Genomic DNA, 17,487 nt, shown 5'->3' on the forward strand with positions numbered 1-17,487 from the left:
CTTTCAAATGTCTAATGGAATTTTCATCACTACTGATTACAGTTTTATTTTTAAAACTTCTCGTTTGGTATCTGAATGCTTTCTTAAAGAATAAATTCTTTTCTTGTTCAGTGAACAATTATCTCCCCCTTTCAGCATGATAATTAATTATTTTGAAATGTCTTTCAATTTCAATATTTTTGAAACTACTTTCCTATCGGTTTCGTTTGCTACTTTTATGTTACAGAGTTTTCTTAAATCCTTGGTCTTTGTAGGAATACCTCCTTTTCCTCAAAGTCCCAGCAACTTTTACTCATTCATCATAATCCCAAATTTCCTTTAAAAAGAAAGTCAAGTTACATTTTTTGTTATTTTTATTCAAGATTAATTAAATATAAAGTTCCTCTACTGTATTTGAAAAGTATTTTAAGAGCTGAAAGTTCCATTTCCTGAAGTTTGAAGAATCTAATTTTAGGACACAACTCTAAAGTAATTTTTAAAATAACTATTTCTGGCCTGAACCTTGTAGAGGGAGGGGGTCACTCTTGTGTTTGGGGTGGGGTCACTCTTGCAACTATAACACTTGGGAGGTTGAGGTAGGAGGGTTGCTTCAAATTTCTGGGCAGCCTGAACCACATAGAGAGATCAGCATAAACTACAGAGCTAGATGATCAACAACAGAATGAATGACTGACGGAATAAAAATATTCCTGGCTGATTTGTTGTTTTCCAATGTTAGGAATCAAACTCAGGGCCTAAAGCATGCTAGATAAATTATCTATGAATTATGTACACATACTTTTGTATGACATTTTAATCTTGACTTCCGGAGGCTGACTTGAAGAAAATATGTTTGTTGTTGTGGAAAAGAAGCTTAAGGCAGAAAGTGGGGTAGAAATCTTAGAAGTCATCCCTGAAGACTTCTAAGATGAGGAATCTTGCCCCAGTGACAGGAGGGCATCATGGAGGGCTTGCTGTGTGCTAGCACCACAGGACATGACCACTTTCCATATATTATATTCGATCTTCAAATCACACACACACAAGATTTAACATTTTGTGTGTGTGCATGCAAACTCAAGCATGCACACATGTATGCTACTGAGTGTACACAGTTCCCAGGAGTCAGAGGGCAACTTGTAGGGGCTGGTTCTTCCTTTCCACCTGGCGAATTCCAGGGCTTGCACTCTAGTCACCAGGCTTGGTGGCAGGCATGTTTACCAACTAAGCCATCTTTCCGGCCCTAGTCTCCAAATCAGTAATGTAGTTTTCTTGTTTTGCATATGTGGAAGCAGGCTCTGGGAAGTCAAGTAAACTGGTCTGGTCTATGTTGGAAGTGATAGGGCTAGACTTCAAGGCCAGGTTTGGCTAACTCCAAACCCATGACTTGCAATGCTGTTCAGTCCTCAAACTGGAGTCTAAGGCATCTCCTCAGGTGAGACAATAGTCTGTTGTCATTTGAATCAAATGCCACCCCCCTGAATAGGTCCAGAAGATGTGGTTTGCTGGAGAAAGGATATCACTGGAGGTAAGCTTTGAGAGCATAAAGACTTGTACCATTGTACCATTTCTAGTTCACTCTCTGCTTCCTGCTTGAGGTTGACAACGTGACCTCCATTTCCAGCTCCAACCACCACGCATTTGCTCTGTCCATCATGGATGCTAATCCTGATGGAACCGTAAGTAAGCCCAAATTCACTCCTTCATCTGTAGGTTGTCACAGTCATAGTATTTTGTCACAGCAATAGAGAAGTAATTTAATGTCCTTCAGAAAGAAGAGGTAGAGATGAGCTAAGGTTTTTAATGTGATTATTTGGAAAAATTGTTCTTATATTTTATACTTGAGGACTTCTGGGACACATTAAGGCAACACCAGCTCTTAATGGAGCCTCCTCTGACATCACGTGCCCTTCCTATTTTCAGATGTAGTTTTAGTGAGAGGAAGGCTGACCTCTCCTCAGAAAGGCACTGGCTCTGACCTGCCTGTTATCTGAAGCCCTGCTTTCACAACTCCACACTTTTGGTTTCTCCATCAGTAGCTGTCTGCTGGGAGTTCTCATCTGGCTGCTTTGTTCATGGTGCTTCAGAGGTGATGAGCTGTGTGTGAGGCCCCTTCAGATCCAGGGCCCAGGAGGGACATTCCGCAACAGGGCCTGTGGGCAGAAACAAGAGACTTCTGGAGGATTTAGGGGTTTTCTATAAGAGGGAAGTATGCACATGGAAACCAACCAACATGTTTGTGACTGTACTTTAGGCAGCACCAGAAGGACAGGGCAAGCCTGCACTGATTTGGATGGCTTGGAGTTTTCAATTTTCAGATTTTTTTTCCTGTTGCTATTTCATGTATTCAGGCTTGAGAATTGCTCACTAAGCTGAGTTGGAAACTTATATTTGAAGTGGCAGGAGACCCCCCTAGGTAAGAACAGAGCAGGACCCTGCTACTCCAATAGATGCATGATCCATTTTTTCCCTTGTATAAAAAAATTTAAGGTTCCAATTGGAGCCTTAGTAGGAAAATGTAACATTCCAGTACAAAATCATGCTTGCTGGCCTCTTGTGTCTTGACAGTATATTGTAGTACAAGTCAGATAAGTTCCTCTGGTGGTAGAAAGTTCTTGAAAGTACCCCAAGGAGTAGAGACAGAACAGTTGCTTCTGGGAGCATCTTAGACTATGGTTTTCCAGTCTGAACAACAAGAATGTATCTACAAGGAAACATTTGCAGTTAGCTGGGCAGCAGGCACATCCAAGACCACTTATAACCTGGACGGGCAAATGGATGTGTCCTAACTTTTAGCCATAGAGGGGAGGTGACAGTCCCAGCTGAAATTATAAATAGTTAGTATACTTCTCTGAAGAGAGGCAATCTGTGGCTATCTCAAGTTGCAAGTTAACAGAGTTCATAGGAAAGCAAAGTTTCCAGTTGCCCTTTTGATAAACACATTCTTGGAAAGGGCTACCTACTGAGGGACCCTGGGGAAGATATTTTGAGCAGTCTGAGGCTGTCTGTCTGCACTCTTTGTTCTCACAGTTTGAAGTCCTTTCCAGTTTAATTATCAGGAATGAGGAGTTAGCATCCAACTGGCAGTTTTGATCAATATTTGTCAGCTAGGATCTGGTGGGCACCAGAACATGAAACATCCCAAGGCCTTCACTGCCCTATCCTCTGATCACAGGGATACGAGGAGTTTAGAGAGGTGTTTATCAGTGCCCACTAACATGGATTTATGCTTTGTCTCTTTTTATTAGTCCTTCCATCTATACTGTCCTGACCCTAGCATGCAGCACACACAGTCATACCTGCTGCTGAAGTTAAGGACTTTTAATATATAGTTCATGCACCAAATAAACACTATGACCTCAGTTATGTATCCCTCATGTGCAGTCTTGGTCTCAAAGACGCTGTTTATCTACATGGTCAGTCTGATTCTCTTTCTTGACCTTACTACCATTACTGAAGTCTCAGGTCATTGGATCATGGGAGACATGAGGCTTCAGAACTACACTTTAGTTTTAATAGTAAATAAATCTTCTGCAACTCATTTGCTTCTTAGTTCTCCCGGTATATCTTAAGTCCTCTAAATATTTGAGAACTGGTTTTGACCACTGCTGAATCAAATCTCCTGCCTCGTTTTAGAGTTGCTGGATGGGAAGAGCCATCTGTACAGTGGTGTTGTCTGTCTTCTAACACTACCACCACCTTCTCATTTCCCACAGTGCTATTCATTTGAGCCATATGAAATTGCCACCATGTGAAGATCAGTACAGAGGAATAATGAGAAGTGTTTACCTCCTGTAAACACTATTGTCTTGGTTACTTTTCTATTGTGACAAAGAGACACCATGACCAAAGCAACTTATAAAAGAAGATACTAATTGGGGATTACAGTTTCATGCCTATCATGATAGGAGCATAGCACAGGCAAGACAGGCATGGGGACAGAGCAGTAGCTGAAAGCTTACATCTTGGAATAACCACAAGGCAGAGAAAGACAGCTGGGAATGGCATGAGCTTTTGAAACCTCAAAGCCTACCCATAGTGACACATCTCTTCCAAACAAGGCCACACCTCCTAATTCTTCCCAAAGAGTTCCGCTAATTGGGGACCAAATATTCAAATATAAGAGCCTACTTGGGCCATTCTCAACCATTCAAACCCCCACAATACCTCTGAAGTCCCCTTTCAGCCTCCAATCTTATACATTACACAGGTGTACACACCAGCCCCCAACCCAAGCTGTTTTTCTGAGGAATTTATGGCAACTAAACTTACAAGTAGTTGTGCATCCCAGTGTTCTGATTCTGGCTCCTACTGCCCACTTCTACCCCCAGCCCAGATGTAAACAGTCTAAAAATCTAAACAGTATTTTCATGGCCCATTTTGACTGCAGAGATCACAGTGCAAATCACCTAGTTCTCCATTTTGAAGTTTTGACATACCAGTTAGAAACATCAAAAATACAGGTAAACTTACAGAAAAATCAGTAATGAAATTGGAACCATCTAAATGAACAATTCATCTCTTACACTGTAAATTTTTAGGGTATAATGTCTTTGTTTTACATGGAAAAAATAAGGACTCTTGTGTGGAAATCCGCATCACATGAATTCATGGAAAACCCCTGTCTGAAGCAAGTCAGCGAGGATCCCCAAAGGTCATGTCAAAGGCCAAGTACTTGACAGTTGCTCCAGCACAGGGAGATGTGAGCACGCGTTCCTGTGTACCAGCCTGACCAATGGCACTGAACCAAGAGGAGCGGCTGGCTGCCATCCCAGGAGTTGCCTTCCCTGTCAATCATGTGCTCTTGGCATGTCTGAAATGGAAACAGAGGGCAAACATAGTAACTGAGGGCACACTAGAAGTCCTTTCTGAGTTGTCCAGTGGGACCGGTTTGGAGAGCAGTAGTGGGCCTGATTTGTGTGTTCTACGGCTTCACCTGGCATAGCCTGAAGATCTAGTGTAAGTTCATTTGCCCCTGGATCTTCACCTGACATTGAATTAGGACAAGTATTACAGGCCATTACAAGGGGACATGAGATGCTCCTGGAAGTGCTTTCTACAGTGTCTGGCACACAGGTCCTTCAGTACTGAAATAAAAAATCAATCAAAATAACACTGTTCGTAGCTGAGTTACTTGAAATAAAGTGTTCTGGATGCTTAGAAATAAGAGATGTTAAAACTAGGGAAGAATCCTGTGGTCCAACATGAAGAATGTGCTGTCAGGTGCCATTGCTACTGTCCTACAGTTGTGGGAAGATCTGAGAAGGCTTTAGAGGTAAAACAGCAAAGATACAAAGGCAAGAATGAAGCCATTCTATTCACGAGAACTCAAAAGGAACTAAACCCACCAAACCATTGTGCCAGACACTATAGAAGGTAGGAGCCAAACCACCATGTTGGCTCATGTTCATGGATAATAGATACCCGAAAAGGAGGATTCTCATATTGAAAGTGCCTGCTCAGCACTACACTGGGGTTTCTACCTAGAGTGTAAGGCAAAAAGTAGCCACAAGGCCTGAGATATCCTTCTACCAAAGCAGTCTCATGGGAAGTGACAGCTTATATACAGCTGAGCAGCAAGGGCACACTAAAATGAGAGCTTTCACCTCACGAGTGGATCTAACCAACCAGACAACAAAAGAAGCAGCTAGTGGGCAATCATGGATTTTGATGACTGATACTCACCTTTGCCCCAGTTCTTTTTTCCTGGCGTTACCATGACAGTGTATTCATCTACATGCTGTCACTTCTCTCGAAGTTTCACGTGTCAGCATTACCTTGTTAATGAGATACTTTCTGATCTTGGCTCACATTTTTATAGCCTATTTGGAATCTCTGAAGTCACAGAGCCAGAGCTGGGATCCCTTAGCACCCACTGACCTCAGGGGCAAAGCCAATAAGCCCAAGCGCAGGCAGCACCAAGCCCCATCCAGGATGTGCAGGGAAACCTACCACGTCCTGTATACACTGGTGACCAGAAATAAGACACCATGACTTCTAGACATAACTCTTATTTGCCTTTATGTTAAAAATGTTATTTAACATAAAGTTGAAATCAATGATATTTCTATAGCTCTGGTTTCTTTTTATTTGCAATTACTATTTTCCATGCTTTGTCACATTTCAAATCAATGTGATGGGGCTGGAGGGATGATAGCTCAGAAATTAATAGAATACAATGTTTTTCCAGAGGACCTGAGTTTGGTTCCGACCACACACATGGGACAAGTCACAACTGCCTGGAACTGCAGCTCCAGGAAAGCCAAGTCTTATCCCTGAAGACCTGTACGTATGTGCTCATACCCTCACACAGACACACACAGACATATGAACAGTTCAAAGAAGACAGGAGAGTTCTGTGTAGTTTAAAACGTTGGGATTTTGCTGGGACAATCTCTCAGCTAGCTTCCAACTTAACTCAACCTCCCAGCCTGTGTCCCTGTCATCTGGCTCGCTCTTTACCTCCCTGATCTTCTCCAGTCTCTTTTCTCTTCCCTTCCCTGTCTCTTTTGATTCTGCTACCTCTGCTTGTGCCCCATCTATGTCCTTGCCTGCTCAGAAGTTCTGCCCCTTACATTCTGCCCAGCTATTAGCTGTCAAATCTTTATTATAACCAATCAGTAGTAAGACAATGTCTGGTCCACCTCTTTGGTTGCCTAAGGCATCGAGGACCACATAACCTTCATCTTTGGGGTAGATGTGGAAGGACAAGCATTTTCAAATAGAAAACCTGGTCGTGGCCCATAGAAATAATAATACCAAAATTCTGCCAGCTCTTAGATCTCTGCTGGTACAGAATTAACATTTGAAAAGACAACACATGCCATAATACAATGTGAAGAAAGGTCACTCCAACATAGTAACCTAGTGGGAAATGACATGGGATTGTCTCTAAGTAGGCCTGGCACTAGGCTTCCACTTCATTTAATACCAGATCTGAGTATTTGTAAACATACCTTAACTGTATGGGTTTTAATTTATTAACTGGTAGATGGAAAGAGTGATAATTTACCGAATCAGTTGATTAAATGTTACAATTATGGTAAGCCACTGCCATCATCCTAGTGAGAGAGCCTTCATCCTGGCTCAGGTAGGAATTATTTTAACATAGTTTTGGTCACCATGGCTTTACCTTGGTTTGCACATGAATGCCAGTTATCAACAGATTCTCTGATAATACTTGATGAATATTTGCCTCATATCTAGCTCCTTGTACATTTTTAGAAGTCTCACACACACACACACACACACACACACACACACACACACACAAATACACCCCATAGTAAATGATGAAACCTAAATGACATAAATTACAGATAGATGTCACAAAGTGACTACGTACAGAATCTTAACAGTTGGAGAACTCTGGAGGTTATCTCTATAGTCTTCTAGTCAAAGAAGTGCATTGTGGGAGATGAATGACTAATAGGTGACCCATTATCAGTGTGTCCAAAATAGCTGGTGATGAACCGACCAGGAGAAGATTCATTAAGAGTCGGGTATTGGTCTTAGTGCTTTACATTTTATTAATTTGTTTAAGTTTTGATTGATCAATTAAAGCTGGTTTGTGTTTATAAGATATGATGCTTTGATATATGTATGTAATATAATTATATCATGTTAGCTGGCATATCTAGCACCTCACTTAACTCTCATTCGAGGAAGTGATATCTGAAATGGATTTAGCTATTCTGACATATATAATACATTATCATTGACTATCAAGTACAGTCATCTCTCTGTGCAATAGATGTCAAAACCTGCTCTCCCCCCTGTATAAAACTGTACCCCCTCTGTATAAAACTGTACACAATGCCCCTTCCTTTCCACTCTCTCCTCTCATCCTCTCTGTCTTTCTTCCTCTTGTATTTTCCCCCATTCTTCTCCCCTCCTCTTTCTCCTTCTCTTCTCTTCCTATACCCTCTGATAAATATCATGATCTGCTCTATTGCTATGAACTCAACTTAATCAACACAAGTGCCATATGTGTTAGTCAATCTTTCTGGAAATCTTATCACTATTATTATGAGTGCTTTTCAGAATGGGAATCAAAGCACAGAGAAGTGATCAGAATACATTACATTAATGTAGAAGCACACAAGCCAACAGTTTTCACCACTCACTAGTACCTCAGATAATTTCCTACCATGCTCCAGTTTACCTACCTTTCCACATTGATGCTAACTGCCTGTTTGCCCTGGCTTACTTTACTTATATTTTAATGTATAGTTTTATCCTATGTCTCTTCTGCAGGTATAATGTTTCCATTAGATGCCCGTGTTTTCTTCTTACTTGATTTTATGAATTTCCATGTGGTTATGGTGTTCCCAATGCTTTTTAAGAATTTATTTATTTCATTGTATGTGTGTGTGCTTGAGTATATATATGTACACTCTATGCATACAGGGACCTGAGGAGGTCAGAAGAGGGCATCAGACTCCCTGGAACTGGCATTACAGGTGATTATAAGCCACCATATGGGTGCTGAGAACTGAACCTGAGTCCTTTACAAGAGCAGTACATTCTCTTAACTGTTGAGCCCTCTTTCCAGCCATGTCCTCAATGTTTTCTAGTCTGTTCATGACTATGAAACTCCATGTTCCTCATTTAAAAGCTTACATTAACCACATGCTCTGTTGGCTTTGTGTTCCACTCTTGCAAAGGAAAGCAGTTTCACAGTATGCTAGCATTTTTCTTCTCTAGTTTCTTTGAAATGTTATCTTCCTATCTGTCCTTTGAGATAGATTAGACCTTTGGTATAAATTAATTTGTTGATCGTGTGTCAGAGAATTTCTTGAATTTGAACCTAGAAGTCTCCTACCACTTCTCAAACATCTCTCTGCTATTATCACTTTAAACTGTGTTTTCCTTATTTCTGATTCTGATTCCATTTATCCAAGACTTCCATGTGTTTGTGTGTGTGTGTGTGTGTGTGTGGTGTATGTACAAAAGTTTGTGCAAAAGTGTGTAGAGCTCATGTGGAGGTCAGGTATTAGTATTGTGTGTCTTCATTCTTCTCTGTCTTATTTTATTTTGAAACAGGGTCTCTTACAAACCCTGAAGCTTGTGATGCACTAGACTGGCTGGCTAATAAGCTTTAGGGATCCACCCTCTTCCCCATCTCAGTCATGGGGTCTGTGTCTGCCTGCTCCAGGCTTTTCACATGGGTGAAAAGGATCCAAATTCTAGTCCAGATGCTCATGATAGGAACATTACCAATGGAACCACCTCCCATCCTCCATGCACTTAAGACCTTCTCATTCCACCTCTGTGGTTTGTACATCCACCAGTTGCTTGTTCCTTTCAGTCCAGGTGTTGTCATCCTGTGTTAGAAACACTATCTTCCCTCTCAGTGTCCTGGCTCAAGGATTCCTTCTTTAGAGAAGCCTCCAGTCTGATCTTTCTGTCTGACCCCAGCCTTGCCCTCCTGGGAGAATAGGGATGTGAGTCTTTCCTGAGCCAGAATAGACCACAGAAGCCTCTGCTTGAGCTTGTCTTAGCCAATGGTTAAGAAGACATGTATGGAAAGGCTAAGATGTCATTCCCCCCACTTTTTGCCTTTAGGAAATGTTTCCACTTATCATTGAGCTTGACAGGTATTAAATCTCCCATAAAAGAATATTTGTAAAACAAGGAAGAATTTTTCCAAGCCTTATTCTTATGTAGGTATGAAAAGCAAAACACAATTCCTTGATCTATTTTAGTAATGTTGCCATAAATTATTCCAGGCTATAAACAGTATAAACAAATTTGACTTTCATATAGGATACTTGGCATAAGGAGGTTATAAACAATATCTTTGTTATAATCAGGACACCTTTGATACCAGAACAAACCCTGAAAGAAAGTAACAGAAGAAGCATGGTGGAGAGAAAGAGGAGGAGAAGGAAATGGAAAACCAAACATTTGCCCAAGACCTGCCTCCCTCAGGACTCCCATGCTCGAGTTCAAGAACACCCACCTCCTGTCTTCTGGCTATGCTGGCTTGACAGAGTCTGTGTTCTGCTCTCTTTAAACCCCCTATGTCTTTTGACATTTCCTCCCTGATTTCCATTCTGTGTTATACACCATTTTTCGCCTTTCCATATATCCTGGCTCCTGGGATATTTGATAAGATGTTTTCTGGGGCATATATACTTTCAATATCTACCCCTAAGAAACTTCTTATCTAAGATTATACTGTTGGGCCTTATAAAAGGAGGTAATCTAAGAAGGTAATTTGTATAGTCTAGGCCCTTAATATTTAGTATCCTTCCATTGTTGCTAATAGTATTATAAATCTTCTTTAGGGTACATTGGTCTCATTAGTTCCATTAAGTAAGTCATCAAAATATCATAGTAGGAAATCTCTTCCCCCAGTCTTGTTCAGATAATTCCAATAGTCTACATCTTATTATTTTAACTGTCCACAGTGTGTCAGAGCTTCCTGCAAGCATGCATTCCTGAGATAGGGAACTGACCATCCACTCTCACCACTCTTGGGAGTGGTCCAGGTTCCTGAAGATGCACAAACCTGGTAGCCAAATCTGCTAACTGCTATTGGTTTTCATAGTGTTAGCTTCCAGCCTGTCTATCAAAGAATGAGTCCACTTGAGAAACCTGATCCCCCACTAGTAGGTACAGAATCAAATAAGCCTCCAAGTTGTAATTGGCTAAGTTACAGCTCTGTGGCTATCTGTATTTAGATGCAAAATGCACAAACAAACTCCACTTCAGGGTGTCTCCTTTCCTAAGGTTATTTTTAGTTGAACTGATTCCCTTCCAATAGCTTACACTTCTACAGACCAACTGAGCTCCTGTCACATCCTTCTTCTTTGTTAATTCCTTTTCCTGGATCTACCATAGTCACAGTTTAAGACCCCATTCCCACCCCCCACCACATGCCACTATTTCTCAAGTACACAGAATGGAAGGGGAAAGAATACTAACTTTTATCTTACTTCAAAGGAGTCAACTAAGCCACCTATACCTTTGGCCTGTGGAAATGACATGGCAGTGTCAGGAGCTGTTTGGTAGTTAGTTCCATTGTGGTCATCGTCTGCTAGGTGCGTTCTCTCTTAGTCCTTGGGGTCTTGTAAACAGCAATCAATTTTAGTTGGTGGTACAGTCTCAACTGTGCTAAATATGAAGAGTCTCAGTGCTTAGCATTCTTTCCATCTTTGTTGACAGTGTATCATGGGTCCTCTCGTCTCCAGGAGACAATGCTTTGTTTCTTTTTCACCAATATTCCTGCTAGTGCAGGGACCTCCCAAACCAGACCCATAGTCAGACCAAACCCTGATAAGGCCATAGATTGTACATTGGAAATATCTTGCTGAAAATGCTTCACATCGGACCTGAAGGACATCATGGTTAACAACATAGCACTATAGAGTATGGGCCGTTTCGGTGATGACCACAGGGCTAACTGGAAGTTACACCATGCTGCCCCTGCCCAGCATCTGGGGAGAAGACCAGAGTGGGAAATATACAAATTTAAAAGTTAAAAGACTGGCTGGGTATGGTGGTACACACCTTTAATCATAGCACTTTTAGGAGACAGGATGAGCTTTCAGAGTTCCTGACCAGCCCTGGCTACCTAATAACTTACAGGGGAGCCAGAGCTACACAACGAGATAGTGCGCTTCTTTTGTGTTACTGTAAAGTTGAAAATTGTAAATGTAATCTTCATAAGCTGGGGGCCATCTGGACAGTGTTAGTTCACTGGAAGACTAGCTGTTCCCTTGGCTTCAACTATTGCAGATCTTCAGGTAAGCATCTTATTACCAATATGATGAATGATTAGTTAGGTCTATCATGTGAGCTCGTAATACTAGCTACTTGGGAGACTGAGACAGGAGGAGTTGACGGCCCATCTAAGTTAAATATCAAGACCATGTCTCAAAAGAAAAGTGAAATAAAACATTCAGGGGTTTAGCTCAGTACCTGGGCTTTTAGAAGGCCCTGGGTTCAGTACTTCAGTACTGCAAAGGAGAAAACAAACCAACTCAAAATGTCACACACACTCATTAGCCATTCCAATTTGCCTGTATCACTTCATTCTGGCTTTAAGTCTATAAAGTGTGGGAATAGCACTGTTTTATCAGTGTGGAAACTGAGCCTTGATTTAAGTGGGACTAGAATTGAATCATAAGGTTCTCTCTGGCTGAACATTTAGTTTTGTGGCCAGTTCTGTGCTTTCAACCCTTATTCTGTAGCTTCTACCCAGAGCACTCAGCTGATCTATGAGTCCAGTCATAGCTAAGTTTGTTTGTGACACGTCATACCCAGAGTGACATTGGCCAAGTACCCAGACCTGTCCCCAAAGGCTTCTCCTTGTCCCTGGCAGAAGACAGTGGTTTCCATTCACGTGGTGAGGTGCTCCTGTGTGCCTTGGAGCAGCTGGGGCAAGGGAAGTCACAGCCAAGTCATTCCTTACCCCTAAGTATCATACCATTGCCTACATGATAAAAGCTACTCTCCTTGGTGAGGTCACCATGTCTGCCATAGTCACTCCCAATCTTCCTGAACTCATCATCTGACACTTATATCCCCATTTTCCTGTTCCCAAACATACCTCTGAGCACTCTCAATTCTCTGAGACCTCTGTGTCATTGTGGATGGCTGAATCCTTTCCCTTCATCCTGGATCACTAATGTTGGGCCTGGCGTTACATGGGCCTCCTCTAAGAGAAGGTGGACAGAGGGACATTAGAGACAACCTCTCAAGAGGTATTGTGGTTTCTCCTTTATCCTTCTGGCATTTCTGTCATTGTCACACAGAAAGAAGGCCCCAAGCAAGTGCCAGTCCCCAAATCTGGAGACACAAGAAACATTAACTAAAAGCCAGCTCACATCCTGGAGCCAAGACCAGTAAAGCCCACTGACTCTCTCAGCCGGGAGATGGAAGTGAGTGTCTACGGCTTGCTACTGTTAGCCATACTGTTTTGAAGTTATTTATCAGTACTTTTATAGAATATTTCATATTAACTGCTCTTTTTGAACTCTCTCCAGTGTGTGAGCATCTATATGCAGATACCTAGAAATCCTGGTAAAATAGTTATCTATCCAGAGAAGTTCCTGCTCCTTGAAGTAAGCAGCTCTGAAAACTTAGCACACCAAGCACTCTCCTTTTAGGGCACGTTCTCTAAAACTTGTGCTGTTGTTTCCCTGTTAGGAGCAGATCTTGTCTTTCATACTCTTTTGGGGACCGTTTTATTTATGTGTTTAGATTGGGGATGGTATTGGTATAAGATCTTGTGTGAATGAAAATGCAGAATCAGACTAAAAGAGAGGCAGATGAAGGAGTTACCCTGGAGGTGAGAAACTGGTTATCTTGCCTGACTTCTCTGGGGACTCAGGTCAGGCTGTTTAATACAATGATAAATGCCATTTCTTTAAAAGGACTTTGATAGTGGCAACTACATCAAGATGATTGCAACCCCAACTCCCGTAATGTAAGGCACCTGAGCCTACTATAGAGAAGGTATGATAATGAGCACATCTTAGAGAGAATTATTAAGCCACAGTTAATGAACTATGACCTTAATACAAAGTGATAAGTCCAATGAGCTCAGAGAACAGTGGGCTGGATCAGAGGCCCAAATCCAAGCAGATATGCTTGGATAGGGGAGGCAAAAGTAAGGTGTTCTTGCTTGGGCCTCAGCCCACCAGGTGCTTGCAGAGGACTAAGTAGTGCCTTTTGGCCTGACTTGGTTTTGCCGTAGGTGGTGTATGTACATAGACACCAGAGAGAAAGGATTCCTCAAAGAAACTCCATTGACAAATGTATGAAATTGTCCTGGGGGCAGAACATTAGACAAAGCATAATCTAACTAACCCTTGCTTTGATGAGTCTTTACCTGCAAGAGACACAATTTTTTTCTGCCTCTTTACAACACACACACACACACACACACACACACACCCTTCTTGATCTCTTCTGTACAGCTGAAAACTTGCCTTAGCTTGTAAATTTTGGTTTCCAGATAGCAACGTGGCCATGCCACTTCAATAGAGCTGTTTCCTGATGTCAAAGATGGTCTAAGGTGTGACTTGGCCTTAACATGTGTATATAAATCTTTTCTTCTTTTCCTACAATAATTTAAGGTCTCCTTTGTGGACAAGGATACAGCTCCCTTGAGTTTCTATTACAGAAGTCTTACTGGCTGAGGACCAGGAGCTTGTGGAATGGGTTCCTGGGGTTGGCAGCTAGGTTTGGGCCACTGCCATGTTGCCTTCTATAACTGACCTCCTGCATTCTGTGGAATGGCATGTGGGCTTGAGGCCACCCCAGGGGACTTGCTCCTAGCTGCTCCTAGTAGTGTTGACAGGCGCAGCAGCTGCCTCTCTACAGGCGTACCAGCATGAATGCCATCACAGGCTGTGATTTCAGCTCCCAGTGGGACCCTCTTGTCCTGCTGTGCTCTTGTGATTTAGTGAGAGTTGGGCAAACAGGTTCAGAATTCCTTCCACAGTGATAGACACTTAAGGAGCCTGGTCTGTGCTTGAATAGAAAGGACAAGTGTGAATTAGAATTATCTAAGCAGGCCTACACAACCCACATCTGATGGACCTTCCTGAGACAGTGACACACTGCCTACCTCAAAGGTGTTGGGGTTCACAGAAGGACAACACTGAGATTGACACTTATGGGTCCTTAGCAATGTCCACTTTCACCCTGGACATCATGTCTTGGAACTGTGAATTGTCAGGGGTCACACATTGATGATGATGTCCTTTGGATGTGGACATGCTACACACTGTTTTCATTCCACCACAGTCTCCTCAAGAATTTGGTTTGCTTACCTCCAAATGCCCCGAACACATCCAAGCTTACAGTTGTCTTCCCTCCGCTTTTGTTTTCCCTCAGATAAGCTCATCGGCCACATCGCTGTTCACTCACAGTCAGGGTCAGGCCAAAGTCAATGGAGTCACCCTCTTAGAAAGAACCATGAGTCATGTCAGATTCCTGTAGACCATTCACCCTGGCCTGAAGAGCTCCTACTGCCATGAACAAGCTCTTGGCCTTGCTCTTCCCTTGCTTCTCCCTACCTGTCTCCTTGCATTGCTATGTCACTGCAGTCTACTTTCCTTTCTCTTACCAGGCTCCCTGTGCATGACACCTCTCTAAGGAGGCTCTGCCTCGGCTACTCATGGGGAAGCTATTGCTTTCTTGTTTCCAGTCCCTCAGAACTGAGTTGTCAGTTTGAGGCAAGCTCCTCTGGCTTTAAAACTGAGCAGTTTGGATATGTGTAATACCAGATTGTGTTTCATGTTGATTATGCACACTTATGGTCCCACCGTCTCGGGAGGCCGATGCAGAAGGATCACATGAGCTCACAAGTTTGAGACTAGTCTAAAGCATGACAGATAAAATATTAAACAAACAAACAAACAAACAAATAAATAAAAGAAGGAAGCAAAGAGAATAGAAACAAAGAAAGGAAAGAAAAAGAAAAATGCATAATTAGTCACAAAACCCATTCAGGCTGGTAAGATGGCTCATGCAGTAAAGGTGCTTGCTATCAAGCCTGATGACCGGAATTTAAGCTTCGGGACCCATTGACTCTTGTAAGATTTCCTCTGACCTTCATATGAGCACAGTGGCCCACACAACCCCCTACCTCAAAAAAGATAACTAAAAATGGAAAGAAATTTAAAACATCTCCAGTTCCTCCCATATTTACTGGATCTGACTAGCTAAGTTATCTACTTCTTAAAGGACAGTGTGTGCCTGGCCCAGAGTCACTCCACAGCGGGTGACTGCCATGAAACGGTAGCTAAGAGCTTACATTTTGATCCACAGGTAGCAGGTAGAGAGAGGGTGAGACTGGGCCTGGTATGGGCTTTTGAAACCTTGAAGCCCACCCTGAATGACACACCTTCTCAAGCAGGTCACACCTCCTAATCCTTCCTGAACAGTTCCACCTACTGGGGACCAAGCATCCAAACATAAGAGCCTATGGAGACCATTCTCATTCAAATCACCACAGCTGCCAATCCTATCAACTGTTTAAGGATGGGCTAACAACAATAACAACAACAACAAAACACACACATACACACACACACACACTGTACCAAATAAACAGAGATGAAAACATTGAAAATGAAACATTTGTAAAATGAACTCAGTCATACATGAAAAAGATATACACCACAACCAAGTTGGCTTCATATTAGGGATACAAAGTTGGTTCAAACCTAATAAGAAATATCATTCAATAATAATCCTAAATGTAAATGACTTAACTCACCAATAAAAAGACACATTGTCTGGAGTAAAAGACAAGATCTGATCTTACATTGTCTCTAAGAAACATACCTTACTTGTTAAGATGGCCACGTCCTAGAGTTCAAAGTTTGTTACATCAATAAATGTAGCACAACACAAAAATAGTCCTAAAGACAAAAGTCACAGGATCATCTTAATAAATGCAGAATTGCATTTGGGAAAGTTTAACATCTCATTGCAACAAACACTGACCAAATAGAAGTAATATACCCCTAACACATACACAAATTGGAGGTATCAAAACACTTCTCCTAAACTCAGAAACAAGTCAATTTTCTTCACTCTTATTAATACAGTGCTTGAAATCTTTGCAAGAACAATAGGATAAGAGAGAGAGAAAAGATAAAGTAGGCAAAGAAAGAGTCAAATTCCCCCTGTATGCAGATGATGGTTCTCTACTGTATGACCCTCCAAGGCCCACCAAAAAGCTCTTTCACTCACACACCTTTATCAGTGTAGCAAGATAAAGTTCAGCACGTGGGAAGAGGCAGTTTAGCAGCTTTTCTATATACCGCTAACAAGTGTTCCAAGAAATGTCAGGAAAAAATATTATTCACAATAGTTTGAAAAAGAAAACCCTGAGAGTTAACTTAACCAGGAAAACAACTGAAGAAGATACTAGAAGATGAAATGACTTACCATACCGATGAGCTAACAGACTTGTCATTGTGAATTATCATTATTTTGCAAGCAAAATAACCTACAAATTTGATGTGAGTCTCTTCAAAATTCCAATGACATTCTTCACAGAACTAAAACAAAAACAAAAAACTAGATTATGCATGAAAGCATAAAAGACCCGGGACGGCCAAAGCAATTCTAAATGGAAGGAGCTGCACAATACCTGATCTCCAGTTGCCCTGTAGAGCCATAGTAGCGAGTACTGTTTAAACTTGCACAAAAACAGCACATAGACCAATCAAATAGAGGAGACAGAAATAACTCCCTCAGATGCAACCAAACAAGTTGTAACAGAACTGTTAAAAACACACACTAGGGGAAAGAGCCAGCCTCTTGATCTAATGGTCCTGGGGTAGGGAGACTAAACCCATATCTCCCACCCTTCATAAAAATCAACTCAAAATGCACCAAACCTTGGAACTCCTATAAGAGAATACTCCAAGACACAGGCACAGGCAAGGGCTTTCTGAAAAGGACCAAGAATTGACTCACAATATAGTTAAGCACCTTCTGACCAATAAAGAAATCAACCACTCAAGTGAAGAAATG

At 41.8% G+C, this 17,487-nt stretch overlaps 1 long non-coding RNA gene across 2 annotated transcripts; it reads right to left on the reverse strand.

The window, feature by feature from the left end:
* Nucleotides 1–441: 441 nt before the first annotated feature.
* LOC110303661 (uncharacterized) lies at nucleotides 442–17,162 on the reverse strand. 2 transcript variants are annotated; one of them, XR_003837213.2, is made up of 4 exons: nucleotides 17,102–17,162; nucleotides 16,897–17,009; nucleotides 14,769–14,900; nucleotides 442–4,792 (listed from the first exon to the last, which is right to left on the reverse strand). It is a non-coding gene; the product is annotated as an uncharacterized LOC110303661 (long non-coding RNA). The 2 variants fall into 2 exon arrangements; XR_003837214.2 differs by lacking the exons at nucleotides 16,897–17,009; nucleotides 17,102–17,162 and adding an exon at nucleotides 16,288–16,582.
* Between the last annotated feature and the right edge of the window lie 325 nt (nucleotides 17,163–17,487).

This window comes from Mus caroli, unplaced genomic scaffold, assembly GCF_978045245.1.
Source record: "Mus caroli unplaced genomic scaffold, Mus_caroli_1 scaffold_1, whole genome shotgun sequence".
In the NCBI taxonomy this organism is placed as follows: Eukaryota; Metazoa; Chordata; class Mammalia; order Rodentia; family Muridae; genus Mus; species Mus caroli.